The 17,205-nt window shown below is 49.3% G+C and overlaps 1 pseudogene; it reads right to left on the bottom strand.

Annotated features, from left to right (window-relative positions):
* Nucleotides 1-1,274: 1,274 nt before the first annotated feature.
* On the bottom strand, nucleotides 1,275-2,937 carry LOC116529166 (annotated as a pseudogene).
* Nucleotides 2,938-17,205: the final 14,268 nt, after the last annotated feature.

Raw genomic sequence — 17,205 nt, 5'->3', positions numbered from 1 at the left:
TGCTCAGGAGGCTGAGGCAGGAGAATTGCCTGAACCCAGGAGGCGGAGGTTGCGATGAGCCGAGATTGCGCCATTGCACTCCAGCCTGGGTAACGTGAGTGAAACTCCGTCTCAAAAAATAAAAAATAAATAAATAAATAAAGACAGGGTTTCACCATGTTGGTCAGGCTGGTCTTGAACTCCTGACCTCAGATGATCCACCCGTCTCAGCCTCCCAAAGTGCTGAGATTACAGGCGTGAGCCACCAGCCCGGCCAGTATTATCTGTTCTGTTGATGTTACCTACATCTATTTATTTTTATTTATTTATTTATTTGTTTGCTTATTTATTTTTGAGACAGAGTCTTGCTCTGTCACCCAGGCTGGAGTGCAGTGGCACCATCTTGGCTCACTGCAACCTCTGCCTTCCAGGTTCAAGCAATTCTCCTACCTCAGCCTCCCAAGTAGCTGGGATTACAGGTGCATGCCACTATGCCAGGCTAATTTTTGGATTTTTAGTAGAGACGGGGTTTCACCATGTTGGCCAGGCTGGTCTCAAACTCCCGACCTCAAGTGATTCACCCACCTCGGCCTCCTAAAGTGCTGGGATTACAGGCGTGAGCTCCTGAGCCCAGCCCGACATCTGTTATTACCTGTATGGTAGAACTATTATATCATAGTTCCACTATAGCAGAAGCACAGCTCTTCCTAACTCTTGGCTCTGTGACATCATGACAGCAGCTTGAATCAGCCCAGTAATTCAAGGCTGCAGTGAGCCACGATCACCTCACTGCATTCCAGCCTGGGTGACAGAGTGAGACCCTGTCTCAAAAATAAGGAGTTTGTATAGTGTGTCATTTGTAAGTTAAGTTGTGTGCTACACAGCCTTTATTTACTCTTTTGAGACAGAGTCTCAGTCTGTCACCTAGGCTGGAGTGCAGCGGTGCAATCTCAGCTCACTGCAACCTCCATCTCCCAGGTTCAAGAGATTCTCTCCTGCTTCAGCCTCCTGAGTAGCTGGGATTACAGGTGTGTATCACAACGCCCAGCTGATTTTTGTATTTTTAGTAAAGATGGGGTTTTACCATGTTGGCCAGGCTAGTCTCGAACTCTTGACTTCAAGCCATCTGCCTGCCTTGGCCTCTCAAAGTGCTGGGATTACAAGCATGAGTCACCTTGCCCATGCTACACAGCCTTTATTATATCAGTAAAACGTATAATAAATATATGTCCATATACTTACATATTTGGATTTTTGAGAAACCAGTTGTCAAATATTATTGTCCAGCAAACAACTGGGCAAATTCAAGTTTAATAAAGTCTTTTCAAAGCACATTTCTTATCAGGGAAGCCATCTCCAGTACGGGATGTATTTTCAGGATAGAGAGACAAACAACCTCAGGCTTCCACTGGGGACAATCCAGGACACATGTAGCTCCATGGTTTTGTAGTCTGTCATTTTCAAAAATGACAATAAAACCAACACATTCAGGAGGTTTGTGGCACTCTCTTAACTTTGATGTTTTCTAATTCAAGTGCCTTACGTAATGCGATTTGACTACAAGTAACAGAAACTGTCTCAGGCTTACGGAAAGAAAAAGCAGGCGTTATCATAAGGATTGGGGGAGCAGTTGCGGCCCTCTGTGGAGCTGGATGGCTTCTGGAGCTCAGCACTTGCCCCTCGTCACTGCTTCATTCTTCTCCATCCCTGTAGATAGATTTCTGCTTCTTTTCTTCTTTGCAAACAGCAGTGAATGTAAAGGCAGCTGCTTTACAGTTCCCGAGATTACCTGTTCTCAATTCAGGGGCCAGCCCCGCCCGGTGGAGTGCAGATCCCCAGGCCCCAGACAAAGGACCTGATGGGCCTGCTTGGATCATGTAGGCATTCCTGGATCAGGCAGTCATGGCCGGGAAGCTGGAGGGGCAAGAGTCAAAGCATACAAACATGGCCTCAGGGGCCACACCTAGTGGGGAGCAGCAACTCTCTGAGAAGGAGGGGGTGGGGCATGGGCTGGGCAAGGCTCCTGAAGGTTTTTTTGTTTGTTTGTTTGTTTAAACCAGAGTATTCCTGAGTTTATTTGGGGCACACCCCGGTGAGGGCCGTGTACCTGGAAGAAGGTATTGGGCCTCTTGGTGAAGAATGGCTTGTGCTGATGGCGTGGCACCCAGTGGGGCAGCGGGAACTTGATCTTGGAGTCGTGAAACTGCTTGGCCACAGGCCAGCAGCACTTGCTGGCCTCGACCTCCTCCACCTTCATGATCTGGATGGACTGGGCCCTGGGTGAGGTGCCAGGCACCCATGTCTCAGTAGGACTGGGTGACAGCACCCTGGGTGGTCAGGTCCAGCATTCCCGGTACATGTTGTAGGTTCCGCTGCAGGAGTCATAGCGCAGCCAGATGCTGAAGTACTTCACCTGCAGGGGGCACTTCTCAAACACCTGCCCACAGCAGACAATCTCCCCCGAAGACATCTCCATCTTCTTTTTTTTTTTTTTTCAAAGATGGGGTTTCACCATGATGGCTTGAACTCCTGACCTCAGGTGATCCACCCACCTCGGCCTCCCAAAGTGCTAGGATTATAGGCCTGAGTCACCGCAACCGGCCCATCTTCTTTTTTAACTGAGATACGAAGTGCCAGAAGCGGGACTTGGCAACGACATGATTAGTCACAAAGATTCCCATGCAGTAAAGGGGCGGTGTGTGGCATTTGGCGTGTACTCTGGTAGTGTGCCCGAGGCCTTCATGGAGTCCTCTCCGCACGCTCATGGCCACACAGTGCCACTCGCAAAAGGAGAAGGTTTGTAATATTGAACTAAGTCATGAATGAGGCCTGCCGCCTGCCCAGAGCACACTGGCAGAGCAGGTTTCCTTGCATTCCCACCATTCAGAAAGCCCTCTAGCCTGGGTAATCAGCCACTGTGTGGACTGCCCTTTATCTGACGCATATGCTGTCAGTGAAAATGCCTTTATTACATAGTTGACAGTTTTGTCTGTAAAAAAGTAAAAAGGACTATGTCTCTCATGCCATCTTCCAAATATTGTGATGGTAGTAAAAGAAACTCATCTCTGTTCCTCCAGTCAAGTGACTATCCTGGGGACACCCGGGACTGACTGTGGACCCCAGTCAAAAACTGCTACATCATAATCATCGTTTTCATGATTCTGCAGAGGACCTGAGCTCCTCAGGGGCAGACCCTGGAACCACCGGGTTCCCCACAGAGCCTGACATGCCTGGGACAGACACAATAGCAGCAGACAGAGCATGCTGTCTGCAGCAGATTAAAATCCCAACTTCCTCTCCTACTAGCTGTGATCTTGGTAAAGTGACTTAACTTTTCTGTGCCTCAGTTTCCTTACCTATAAAATGGGGATAAAAAATATTACCTACTTCTCTGGTAATATGACAAAGCAAGAAAAAAAAAATACCTACTTCATAGGTGCAAGGTCTTTTAGGCTGACTGACAGCCCCATGGTTGCCATATTAACCTCTGTGACCTGCGACGACACTCCAGACGAGTTCCCGGAAAATCTAAAGTCACTGGAAGACCATGAGAAAAGGAAGAAATGATCAACCCCTGCGGTGCCTGCTTATCTTTAAGATATTCTCTATTGTTTCTTATTCCAGCCTCAACTGACAAGGCCATAGGACTTTGAAACTGACATTGGCCAACCTCCATACTCCACACCCTACTACCCACTCCCAGCTTGCAAAAAACGGCCCTAAAGTTACTTCTGTAACTTTCCACTGCTTACCCCAAACCTATAAAACCAACTACTATCCCTCTGCCCTCGGCTGATGCCCTTTTCGGCCCTAGCCTGCCTGCACCCGGGGGGAATAAACACTCATATTTCTCACACAAAGCCTGTTTGATGGTCTCTTCATTCAGAGCGTGCGTTTTAACAATAGGGTTGTGGGGATTAAATGAGTTAGTATTTATAAAGTGTTGGAACATAGGCCGGGCGTGGTGGCTCACGCCTGTAATCTAAGCACTTTGGAGGCCAAGGCGGGTGGATCACCTGAGGTCGGGAGTTCAAGACCAGCCTGACCAACATGGTGAAACCCCATCTTTATTACAAAAAAGAAAAAAAAACTGTTGGAACAGTGCCTGGCACATGGTAAATGCTCAAGGGTTAGGGATTATTATTATTATTGGCATCTTATCCTCAGCTGGGTCCCTGTAGGCTGGCTGCAGAGTGGGTGGAAGAGCTTCACCACCAGCCCAGCAGGTAGGCTAGTGTGCATATCAGGGAGGGACTGTGTGGAACAAGAGGGTGAAGGAGACCCCAGCAGCCCGAGGGAGAGGTGAGTATAATGGCCTTGTACCCTGGTGGGATGCCTGGACCCGCCCAGCTGGGAGGAACTCTGGCTCTAGGTGAGGTTCCATGGTACTGGGGCTGACATGACTGTATGTGTCTGGGGTGGAGAGATGGGTGTGCCCTCAGTGGTGATGGGTCAAGGGATGTGAATGTTCCTGGTTGAGTGTGTCTCTCTAGCAGGATGGTGTCTGTGGGACTGTGAGTCCTCAAGGGAATGGTTGGAATGTGTTAGGAGCAGGGTGTGAAACCAACCTATGCAGTCAGAGACCTCAGAAGGGCCTCGCTCTTGGTTTAATGATCTGCTGTCATCATCTTGAAATTCTATTTTTTGAAATGGAGTCTCACTCTGTCTCCCAGGCATTCCTGGATCAGTCAGTGCAACGGCACAATCTCAACTCAGGGCCACACTTTCTCCATCTGTCTAATGGGACTAGATGTGCCCAGACCCGGGAGCCGGAGACTGCACCTGGCATCAGAGACTGGGGCAGAGGCCTGTGACTGGCTCAGGGTGAGGGCCACAGTTCCATTGTGCAGAGCCAGGGGTGGTTGTCAAAGATAGCATAGAAAACCAAGAGTCGCGGGGCGTGGTGGCTCACGCCTGTAATCCCAGCACTTTGGGAGGCCTAGGCAGGTGGATCACGAGGTCAAGAGATCGAGACCATCCTGGTCAGCATGCTGAGCCCCGTCTCTACTAAAAATACAAAAAATTAGCTGGGCATAATGGCGCGTGCCTGTAGTCCCAGCTACTCAGGAGGCTGAGGCAGGAGAATTGCCTGAACCCAGGAGGCGGAGGTTGCGGTGAGCCGAGATCGCGCCATTGCACTCCAGCCTGGGTAACATGAGTGAAACTCCGTCTCAAAAAAAAAAAAAGAAAACCAAGAGTCAGTCTCACAAAGTGTTGGAATTATAGGCATAAGCCACCACACTTAGCCTAAGAATTTGTTTGAAGATAGGATTTCATGGAGTAAAAACAGCTTTCAAACCACAGCCATAGACTCACATTACTCAGATGGGAAAAGAGCTTTAGAGGATAAGAGGTTTGTCCCAGGTAGCACAGCAAGGCACTGAGGGAGCCCTAGCGGGACCCACACTCCTGTCTCTCAGCTGCCCTTCCTTCTTCTCAAGGCTGCCTTTCGGATCCTCCCCTAAGCAGGGCCTGGGTGGGGAGGCTTTATGAAGGCTCAGTTAGGGGGCCAAGTCTGGGGTTCAATCGACAAACTCTGACAGCAGACCTGTTTTCGGTGGAGGCTTACGCTGTGCCCTGGGAAGAGGAAAGAGAGATGAATAAGGCACAGCACCTACCCTCTGCAAGCTCCCCATCTGTGCCTGAATATGAGGGAGTGGGTTCCCACAGAGCTAATTCTAGACACCTCCCACTTCACTCAGTTCTCATTTTCCTCTGCTATGATCCCTCAGTCTTACTCTTCTGCCTTTCTTCTGATGTTGCTATCCTCCTCTCTCGTTTCCTTCCACCAGTCCTCTCCCTCACACATTACTCTCAAATTTTATTTTTATTTTTTTTTATAAAGACAGGGTTTCACTATGGCGGTCAGGCTGGTCTTGAACTCCCGACCTCAGGTGATCCGCCCGCCTTGGCCTCCAAAGTGCTTGGATTACAAGTGTGAGCCACTACACCCAGCCCTCACACATTACTCTCTTATCCCACCCTATTTTACAACCAGCTGCCGGGGGAAAAGAGCATAGCTCACATGAGGAAGAAGGCAGGACAGGCAGTCATGGCTCAGCTGGACTGAGCCGCAATGCTTCTCATTCCAGGGAAGGGGTGCAGTGGTATCTGCAGCTGACGCATGCCTCCAAGGCACTCAGCCCTACCGGTATAGCAGGACATACTGCAGACAAAGCCTCTCGGACACCAGGTTTGCGAAGGAAATGGCTTTTTATTCAGCCAGGAATCTTGGCAGATTCATGTCTCAAGAACCAAGCTTGCTGACTAGAAAACCCTGGCCTCTTTTAAAGGCTCACAGTCTTAGAGGATACGTGTGAGAGGGTTGGGATTGATGAGGTAAGCGAGGGGTACCTTAGGTGGGGTTTAATCATGATTAAGGAAGAACAATGTCTTCCAGGGAAGATTCCTCCACACCATGCCTGGGAGCTATAGATAGGATAGGAACTGGGGCGGGGGCGCGGCGGGGTTGGGGGGAGGGTTGTTCATCTGTAACCTCCAGGTGCCTCTAGTGGTATCGGTTTTGTCTCCTCCGCTGACCTTGTGCCTTCTATTTTCAACTTTCACTTCTCCTTTTGAAATGCAAGGCTAAGGGGAAGTGGTCTTAGAAACTTAAGAGAAAGGGGTCTCTTTCTTCACAGGGAGCAACCTAATTCTAGGACTGACATCTGATCTTCACACTCATCTTGCAGGAAGGCAAGGAAGGAGACGTGATCCCAGCCTCCAGATGGAAAGATCAAGGCCCAGAGAAGGTCAGTGGTGGTTGGAGGCCTGAGGTCACACAGCAGCCAAGTCTGAAGTGATTAGTCAAGATGACTGTGACTAGCCACCCCACCTCCCCTTCCCTTCCCCACCATGGCCCTGGGGGATCTGTTGTCCTGTGAGGGAAAGGGGATCCAGGCTGGGCTGCATCTGAAGCTTCTAGATCCACAGACATCACTTCTTGGACTATCCATCCTTGAATTAGCTCCAAAATCCACCTTCCTTTCTTTTCCCAGGACCCCCATAACCTGCTCCCAGAATCCTCTGCCTCAGCTAAGACATGGGGATTAAGAGAATGGAGCTAAAGGGCACGGCTCATAGTCCTGGCTGCCCTAGCCAGACATCTGCCCCCACTGTGGGTGCCTCAGCGATTCCTGGGGACTCAGGCAACACCTGTTCCCAGAGCTCCCCTTCTCCTAGAAACAGAAAACAGCTCTGGGCATCATTATGTGCCAGGATCTACTCTAAGCACTTGGTATGTGTTAGCTCACTGTACCCTCAGAGGAAGCAACTGAGGCACAGAGAGGGTGAGTAATCTGCCTGCTCAGATGGTAAGTGATTAAGGCAGGACTTAAACTCAGAAATCTGATTTCAGGGACTTTTTCTTTTTTTTTTTTTTTTTTTGAGACGAGTCTTGCTCTGTCACCTAGGCTAGAGTACAGTGGCACGATCTTGGCTTACTGTAGCCTCCACCTCCTGGGTTCAAGTGATTCTCCTGCCTTAGCTCCCCTAGTAGCTGGGATTACAGGCATACACCAATTAGCTGGCATGCCCAGCTAATTTTTGTATTTTTAGTAGAGACAGGGTTTCGTCATGTTGTCCAGGCTGGTCTCAAACTCCTGACCTCAAGTGATCCGCCTGCCTTGGCCTCCCAAAGTGCTGGGATTACAGGTATGAGCCACCACGCCTGGCTCAGAGACTTTTAACCACTGTATCAGAGGCCTCCAGTCCCCTGATATCTACTCTCTCTCTTTTCTAGAGTAAAAAGCAGTCCAGAATAATCACCATATTTCCTAGCCTCACTTGCATCTAGATGCACCTGGGAGAGAAGAGATGCGCAGCGGCCACGCCACGCCTTTAATTAGGAGTGTGTCCTCCCGCTTTCCCTTCTCTCTGTTGCAGTGTGGGCATAGGCGAGCCCTGCTGGACGGTGCAGATTGAACAGCTGCCACAGCCTCTTAACCAATATCTCCAGTGCAGCCCCCACACAGCAGACAGGGAACTCTTCCCATAATACAAATCAGATCATGAAGGTCACCTGTCTGAAACCCTCCATGACTCTCGACTGCTTTCAGAGGGAAGTCCAGACTCCTGGATGACGGGCAAGGTCTCCTGTTTGCCCTACACTATCTTTCCATTCTCGTCACTTGCCATTTTTATCTTCTGCCGTCACCCGAGGGCAATCGTCAGGAAAAATCTCATCCTCTCTCACTGAATCCTTCTCCTCTGCCTCCCCAATTCCCCTCCCCACATCTAGTGGACTCCTATGTGCCTATCCTTCAAGACCCAGCCCAGCCGGGCATGGTGGCTCACGCCTGTAATCCAAACACTTTGGAGGCCAAGGTGGGCGGATCACCTGAGGTCAGGAGTTCAAGACCAGCCTGACCAACATGGTGAAACCCTGTCTTTATTTAAAAAAAAAAAAAAAAAAAAAAGAAAGATCCAGCCCAAAGACGGCCTCCTGTATGAGGCCTTTCTTGCCTTTCCTGGCAGAGCAGGGGGCTCCCTCCTCCAGTCTTCCATGGTATAAGGACAGCCCTATGTGATAGTAATAGCCTTTCGGTATTGTCATAGTCTATAGACAAGTATACCTCTCCCATCCCTCTATGAGGGCAGGGACCAAGTCTAGGTCATCTGTTGATTATCCATACTCAGTATGAGGCCAGGCATCAAACTAGTGACAGTCAAGTTCAATGAGGGATTGACAGCAAGAGAAAATGTGTGTGTGCACATGCATGTGTGTGAATGGCCTGATCTGGATAGAGGCCCAGGCCAAGGAGATAGAGGACATCTAAAAATAGCCCCATCCCCAGGCCCCAGACCAGGCCTGGTGCCCAGATAAACTGATCCTGGGTGAGGGGGCAGGGGCCCAGAATGGGCAGGTAAAGACTGAAGACTGAAGAACAGCCCTCTGTTAGCAGAGGCAGATGGGCCTTGCCTGATTATTGGCAGGTGGACCTGGTGGTCAGATGTCAGCGATCCTCAGGGACCAGTTAATAGTTCAGGCTGGGACTGAGCATCACCTGCTCCCTTGGCCCCACTTATAGGGCAAAGGGGAGCCTGCTAGCCTACCCACTAATGACAAGGCAGAGACACTGGAAAAGTTTGTCCTCTCTCAGCTCTGGCCCCACCTTACCCTCTCCCCTACTTGGAAGTTCCTTTCCTGAACCACTGACTGCCAAGCTTGAAGGACTGAACAGATCATCTGGCCCAACCGCCTACCACAGAGTTGGGAAAACTGAAGAAAAGACACTGGCCCAAGGTCACAGAGAAGGCAGGGTGAACAATGTCACAGAGAGAGCCAGTGTAGAATAATGGTTAAGCCATGCAAGCTCTAGAGCCAGTCTGCCTGAGTCCAAATCCTGGCTCTCATCTGTAAATCAGGGATGAGAATAGTACCTACCTCACTAGGTTATCGTCAGGGTTACATGAGGTGAAAGACAAAAAGCTACTCAGTCCAGTGAAGTGCTCAAGAAGTGCTATATCAATGTTAGCAACAATATTTTGCACCACGCTCATAGCACACAAAGCTTCTTTGTACCCACAATCTTGTTTATTCTCTCGAAAGGTTAGACATTGTTATCCTTATCACACAGAGGAGGAAACAGGCACAGAAAGACTGGCTTGTCGAAGTTCACGCAAGTGTAATGTCTCCCAACTTTCCTTGGTGGTATTAACAACTCCTCTCCCTTTCCGCGGACAGATCATAAACTGACTCACCAGCGGCTGGAGAAGATTCAGTAGCCAGACATATACCAGCCTATGACTCCTGGGCTGTTATTTATTTATTTTTGAGGCAGAATCTTGCTCTGTTGCCCAGGCTGGAGTGCAATGGCGTGATCTTGGCTCACTGCAACCTCCACCTCTCAGGTTCAAGCGATTCTTCTGCCTCAGCCTCCCAAGTAGCTGGAATTACAGGTACCTACCACCATGCTTGGCTAATTTTTGTATTTTTAGTAGAGACAGGGTTTCACCATGCTGCCAGGCTGGTCTTGAACTCCTGACCTCAAGTGATCCACGCGCCTTGGCCTGGCAAAGCTAGAACTACAGATGTGGCCTGGGCTGTTTTTGCTCCTGCACTGAGTGATCCCATTCTGAGAAAGACAGCCTGCTTCATCTGACTTTAATCTGACTTTATCTCTTCCTGACTCTGATCTCATCCCTCTAACCTCATGGTCCTACCACTGCCAACCTACAAGGAGAAATCTCTCACCCTGGGCTCCAGTCCTGGTCACCCCCCAGCCCACCCAGTCCTTCCTGCAAATGGGCTCCTTCCTTTTCCTATCTAGTGCCTTTGTTTACTACAGAGTCCTGGGTTGCTGTCCCATCAGCCCACACCAGATAACTCCTAAGATCTCACCCCAAGCCAGGCTGACAGTGTTGGCTCTGTACTTGCTTCCTGGAACACTCCCTGCCAGCCACCCTGCCATGGCTTGCCAGCTTTCCTCACCCAGCGACAACAGTGGTCAACTGTGTCCACCAACCAGGTTCATTAGGCCTCCGGGGGCTGGTTGAATCCTTCCGGAATCTTGGGTAAGCTGTGCCTGAATAGAATGCACTATGAGGCATGACTACTGAACCATCTGTTTGGTGCCCAGAGAGGGGATGGAGGCCAGGCCACATGGCACACAAACATGCTTGAGACCTGGTAATGTGAAGTGCTGTTTTATAAGCCAAAGGTTTACCTTTCTAATTATACCTTACCTAATCCAATATTAGAGATTATTTAGATTTTTGCAGAGGCAACCTTTTTTTCATTTGAGAAAAAAGGAAACTGAAGTTTGAGGAGGGAGCCAGGGTCAGCCCCAGGTCAGGGGCCTCATTTAATTACTTTCTGGGAATAACCCCGTCCCCAAAGAAAGCTGCTGTTGAGATTCCGGCTACACCCATGCTTCCCAAAGGGCAGTTCTCACCTGGGAGAACTTGGGGCCCCACCGCACATGGGAAATGGCTCAGAGATGGAGTAAGAAAGAGGACACAAAACAGGATACTTTGGCAGGAGGAAAGTTGAGAGTAGTGGAGAAGGAGACAGTGACTGTGTTAGAATTTTAAAACAGAGAAAACACTGCAAAGAACAAGTGGCTTTCTTTTCTCTGGAGAGACTGTTTGTCCATTCCACAAATATGTGCCAGGTCCTGTGCATAGTAGGGAGCAACACAGACTGGGTCCCAGCCCTCTAAGGGCCTCTGGTGTAATGGCAAAGGCAGACTCTGAAACAAACATCAAAGCTGGATAGGAAAGGACAGGGCAGAAGGGGCTACCCAGAAGAAGGAGCATTACGCTGAAAGCTGAAAAATGAGTAAGAGTTGGCTGGGCGTGGTGGCTCACACCTATAATCCCAGCACTTTGGGAGGCTAATGCAGGTGAACCACTTGAGGTCAGGAGTTGGAGACGAGCCTAGATAACATGGTGAAACCCCGTCTCTACTAAAAATACAAAAATTAGCTAGAGGTAGTGGCGCATGCCTGTAATTTCAGCTACTCAGGAGACTGAGGCATGAGAATTGCTTGAACCCAGGAGGCAGAGGTCGAAATGAGCCAAGATCAAACCATTGCACTCCAACCTGGGTGAAAGAGGAAATTGTTTAAAAAAAAAAAAAAAAATAGAATACTACTTTTAAAAGATTTTTTAAGAAAGAAAAAAGGAGTTAATGAGAAGACTGTAGGGGCAAGGAGGAGCACTGTTGGCAAACAGAAAGAGAGAAACATGGTGCCCCTCAAGGTACAAAAGGTCAGAGCGACTGCAGTATGGAAAGCTGGAGAAGCAGGTAGGAGGTAGAGAATATAGGCTATGAGGCTGTGGGTCGTGGCTATGGGGCATGTCAAAGAAAATGGGTCTTGTGCTAAGAACCACAGGCAGCCAAGGAAGAAGGCTAGAAGAGAAAAAGCATAAACCAGGTACACCTGTCCCAGCTACCCGCGAGGCTGAGGCAGAAGGCTCGCTTGAGGCCAGGAGTTGGAGAAACATCCTCTGTGCTGCATTCCTCAACTTGTCCTCCCCTATCTCCTCAGGGTCCTTGGGAGGCTGGCTAGGTGAGGATCCTGATCACACCCTTTGCAGATTTAGAAACTGAGACCCAGTAAGATCATGACTTGCCCAAGGTCACACAGCTGTTGTATACGTAGCGGGCAAGATTGGAACCCAAGTCTCCCTCCAGAGGCCCTAAAGCTAGAGAGGTAGATTCTCTCCTTCACTTGCTCATTTGTTCATTCATTCAATATAATGCACCTGTCTACAGCCATGCCACCCTGAATGCACCCAATCTTGTCAATTGCACCTTATTCTCCGCCAGGAACTCTTCTTAAAATAGGATTTCAGTAATAAATTAGACCAAGGAAATAGATGGGACCAGGCTAAATAGAGTCTGGGCTTTCTTCTGCCAGCAATGGGGAGAAAGCTGGCTTCTGAGAAGGCGATTGCCCCTCCCCACTGAGCTGCCCGCTCTCCCCCAGGGCAGGGAGGGCCACTGTTCTCATTTCAGGGAGCATTCTGCCAGAGGCAGCAGCTTCTTAGAAGCAAATTGGTGTTGAGTAAACCTCTACTTTCTGCCATCATTTGTTCTCTCAAGCCCACAGTATCCAGAACTCTTGGGGAACAAGGAAGATTTCCTAGTGGCAGAAAGAACACTCCACTCCACCCACTGTGGCTGAAATCCCCCTGCACTGTGAGCTTAGAGAGAGCAGGGGGCTCTCCTATTCACCCTGGATCTCCACTGAGCCCACAGTGCCTGGCCATAGGAGTGCTCCATTATGATTGGTAGAATGAATGAATATGTAAAGAGAGAGAAAGGGAAACGTGAGGAAACTTATCTCCAAGATCTGAAGGCCACTCTGACCTCAATGAGGAGGAGCTGGCCACATACTTGAATCCTTTCCTATTGATTCAGGGTCTCAAGAGGATGCGGCTTACTCAAATGTCCTGGGGAAAAGAACTGGAAGGAGGAAAGGAGAAAGGAGTTACTATTCCTTCCGCTCTTTTAGCCTCCAGTTCTTTCCTGGTGCCAGTAGCACATTCTCTAGCAGAGGCATCCAGATGGCAGGGAGGGTCTAGGAAACAGCTGAGGATGCTGAGCAGGCCTCCCTTGTCCCCGCTCCCCGTGGTCCCATGGATCAGCAGGTGCTGCAGCTCATCTTGTTGGCTGGCTTCTGGTTACTCATTAGTGCATGGTAGGCTTTCCATTTGTTATATTTTATTTTTTTTTATTTTATTTTTTTTTGAGACGGAGTTTCGCTCTTGTTACCCAGGCTGGAGTGCAATGGCGCGATCTCGGCTCACCACAACCTCCGCCTCCTGGGTTCAGGCAATTCTCCTGCCTCAGCCTCCTGAGTAGCTGGGATTACAGGCACGTGCCACCATGCCCAGCTAATTTTTTGTATTTTTAGTAAAGACGGGGTTTCACCATGTTGACGAGGATGGTCTCGATCTCTTGACCTTGTGATCCGCCCGCCTCGGCCTCCCAAAGTGCTGGGATTACAGGCTTGAGCCACCGCGCCCGGCCATTTGTTATATTTTAATCCTGATAACCCCAAGAAGTTGATGGCCTTCATCTATTTGGGAGAAAAGGAGACTCAGAAGGGGAAAATGAGCTTGTTCCAGTTCTCTACCTAGTAACTGCAGGCCTGGAATTTAGAATCAGGGATCTTTCTAAAGACATTGCATCTGAAGATGTCAGAGGCATTCTAACCAGAGTGACTCCATCTTGCATAGAGGCTGGGTAAAATGAAGCTGAGACCTGGCTAAGATGTGAAATATTCTTAGTCACAAAATGTTTACAGTTAAGGGAACAGGTTAATAATGTTTACTAAACAGGCATTTCTTTACTTCTCTAATAAACTTGCTTTCACTTTATTCTGTGGATTTGCCCCAAATTCCTTCTGGTGTGAAATGCAAGAACTGTCTCTTGGGGTCTGGATTGGGACCCCTTTCTGGTAACAAAGACACCATGCACCAGGGTCATAAAAAGAAGGGATGTCTAAGACTTGCTGGTTCTATGGCAGGCAGAGGCAGAAAGAGCCCCACCATCATTACCAGCAAATGGGAAAAGTTCCCAGTTGCAGATATTAGGGGTGGGATGGGGCAGGGGCAGTCAGCATCCATAGACTTAGACCCTGAAGAGGCAAAAAAGGAGGGCCATGTTCTTGGATCAGCAGAGCTTCTAGCTCAGCTTCTTTAGCCTCTAGCTCTTTCCTGGTGCCAGTAGCTCATTCTCTAGTGGAGGCAGCCAGATGGCAGGGAGGATCCAGGAAACAGCGAAAGATGCTGAGCAGGCCTCCCTTGTTCCCCCTCCCCATGGCCCCATGGATCATCCGGTGCTGCAGCTCATCTCATTGGCTGGCTTCTGGTTACTCATCTCTCCTCTTCTCCATTTTCCCAGCCTGTGGTTGCCGTGGAAACATAGAACAGTGACCTCACCATAGAATGATGGCTGGGGAAGATGCTGTTCTTGGCAGGCACTGGTCTTGCTGCCTGCCAGATGTTATATCCACATCTGGATCTGTCAAGGGCAAGACAGGGGAGCACAGAAAGTGACAGGGCTCACATTCTCCTCCAAATATAGTGAGCATAACAGAGCTAGCGGATGCAGGTACTCAGAGGGATGAGGAGACAACTGTACATACTTGGAAGAAGGCTATAAACCAGGAGGAAAGGAGATAGGGTGCAGCTTACGGGTTAGCCTCAGTGACCCAGGTCTGTGCATGGTGGCAAGGTGGGGGAAGGGCAGTGAGGGTAGTTGGTCTGAGTTTTGTCTAGTAGAGCTTCTCAAAGCCCCATGCTGCTCAACTTGGACAGGCCCCAAGAGAGGGAGCAAATGAATTTTCGGGCAGTGGCCCCCACAACCCATCCTAAAAGCCTCTATGGACCTCTTTTCACAGTTGCAGCAGTTTCTAATCCTGTCCCAGAAATAAGAAAACTAAGGATTAAAGAAGCAAAGCAATCTGCCTTGGGTAATTAACTCAGCAGGCAAGCTGCAGAACTCAGAATAGGTCTTAGGTGTCTGCACTACCCCTGGAGATAACAACAGCAGCAGGAGGAGCAGCAGCAGTGAACATTTACTAAGTCAACCATATTCAGCATTTAAATGTGTTATCTCAGGCTAGGCGTTGTGGCTCATACCTGTTGTAGTCTCAGCACTTTGAAAGGCCAAGGCAAGCAGATTGCTTGAGGCCAGTAATCCAAAACCAGTGTGGGCAACATGGCAAAACGCTGTCTCTACCAAAAACAAACAAAAAGCACATAAAAAATTAGCTGGGCATGGTGCCATGCACCTGTAATCCTAACTACTCGGGAGGCTGAGGTGGGAGGATGCCTTGAGTCTGAGAAGTCAAGCCTGCAGTGAGCTGAGATCATGCTACTCCACAGCCTGAGTGACAGAGTGAGACTCTCTTAAAATAAAGAAATAGGCTGAGTGTGGTGGCTCATACCTGTAATCCCAGCACTTTGGGAGGCAAAGGCAGGCGGATCACTTGAGGTCAGGAGTTCAAGACCAGCCTGGCCAACATGGTGAAACCCCATCTCTACTAAAAATACAAAAATTAGGCAGGAGTGGTGGCCTATGCCTGTAATCCCAGCTACTCGAGAGGCTGAGGCAGAAGAATCACTTGAACCGGGAGGTGGAAGTTGCAGTGAGCAAAGATCGTGCTGCTGCGCTTCAGCCTGGGTGACAGAACGAGACTCCTTCTCAAAAAAAAAAAAAACCCCAAAACAAAAACAAACACTCAGAGTGCCTTAAGTGAATTGCCCAAGGCCACACAGCTAGTACCCAACGAAATTCAGATCAGAGCTGGGCGTGGTGGTTCACACCTATAATCCCAGCACTTTGGGAGGCCTAAGCGGGCAGATCACAAGGTCAAGAGATCAAGAACATCCTGGCCAACGTGGTGAAACCCCGTCTTTACTAAAAAATACAAAAATTAGCTAGGGATGGTGGTACATGCCTGTAGTCCCAGCTACTCGGGAGGCTGAGGCAGGAGAATCACTTGAACCCGGGAGGCGGAGGTTGCAGTGAGCCGAGATTGCGCCACTGCACTCCAGCCTGGTGGTGACAGAACAAGACTGCATCTCAAACAAAAAAAAAAAAAACAAAAAAAAAAAAAAAAGGCTGGGTGTGTGTGGTGGCTCACACCTGTAATCCCAGCTCTTTGGGAGGTCGAGGCAGGAGGATCACCTGAGGTCAGGAGTTCAAGACTAGCCTGGCCAACATGGTGAAACCCTGTCTCTAAAAATAAAAAATAAAAAAATAAAAAAATAAGAAAAGAAATTCAGATCAGAACAAAGATCTGCCAGCAGCCATGAGCCCAGCCCCAGCTTTCCATCACTGCATTATAAGGGCCACCACATAAGGAGACAGTTCTAGTCCCTGGCCACACAGTCCTTGAGAGAGGAGGACCTGTGACTGAAGGCTATGACGTTGAGTTAGAAATCATCTTTTTCCCTTCCTCCTCTCCTGGCACCTGCTCTAACAGTGAGATCACCAAGGCTCCATGCCCAGCCCTGAGGCCTGTCCTTGTAGCTTTGGCAAAAATGACCCTCCAAGTGTTCTGGCAACTGGACTGTCCAAAGGAATCAAGAACTTAGGGTGGGGAGAGGGCTCTTCCTTCCTGGCCTTGTTCCCAGAACAGTCCAGGGAAGGAAAGGGAGGCAGGGTTTGCACGTGGAGAAACAGAGTCCCAGGAAGGAGGACCTGCCACACTATACGCACGCCGCAGAGTTGGCAGGCCTCAGGGCTCCTGTGTTGGCTCCTGCAGGCCCTCCCTGGACAGGCTGCTGCTGGCTGAAGTTCAGTTCCGCACTACTCCTTGGTGTGCTGGGCCTCCTGCCATCACTCAGAAACTAATTTATACCTCACTTCCTCTGAGAAGTCTACACTGAACCTCAGGTCAGGACAGGACCCCTGTTAAAGTCACCACATTAGTTTTGTGTTTGGCTGCCCAGAGGTGAGTGTGTGTTTCGTTCCCTGTTGTCTCTCTTCAAAGCAGGGCCTGGTACAAAATAAGTACTTTAATAGCTGCTGAATTAATGAGTGAACTCCTCAGAGCTTCAGCTTGTTCATCTTTTTAAAAAGAAAAGATAATACAGTAATACCTATTTCATGGATTTTGTTTTAAAAGTTCAATGAGGCCAAGCGTGGTGGTGTGTGCCTACAGTTCCAGCTTCTTGGGAGGCTAAGGTGGGAGGATCCCTTGAGCCCTGGAGTTTGAGGCCGCAGGGAGCTGTGATGGCATCACAGCACTCCAGCCTGGGAGA

Source organism: Sapajus apella, unplaced genomic scaffold (genome assembly GCF_009761245.1).
Source record: "Sapajus apella isolate SASKATOON/1434 unplaced genomic scaffold, GSC_monkey_1.0 scaffold62, whole genome shotgun sequence".
Lineage (NCBI taxonomy): Eukaryota > Metazoa > Chordata > Mammalia > Primates > Cebidae > Sapajus > Sapajus apella.
Note: the sequence above shows the minus strand (reverse complement) of the source record. Positions and strands in the feature narration are given on the sequence as shown.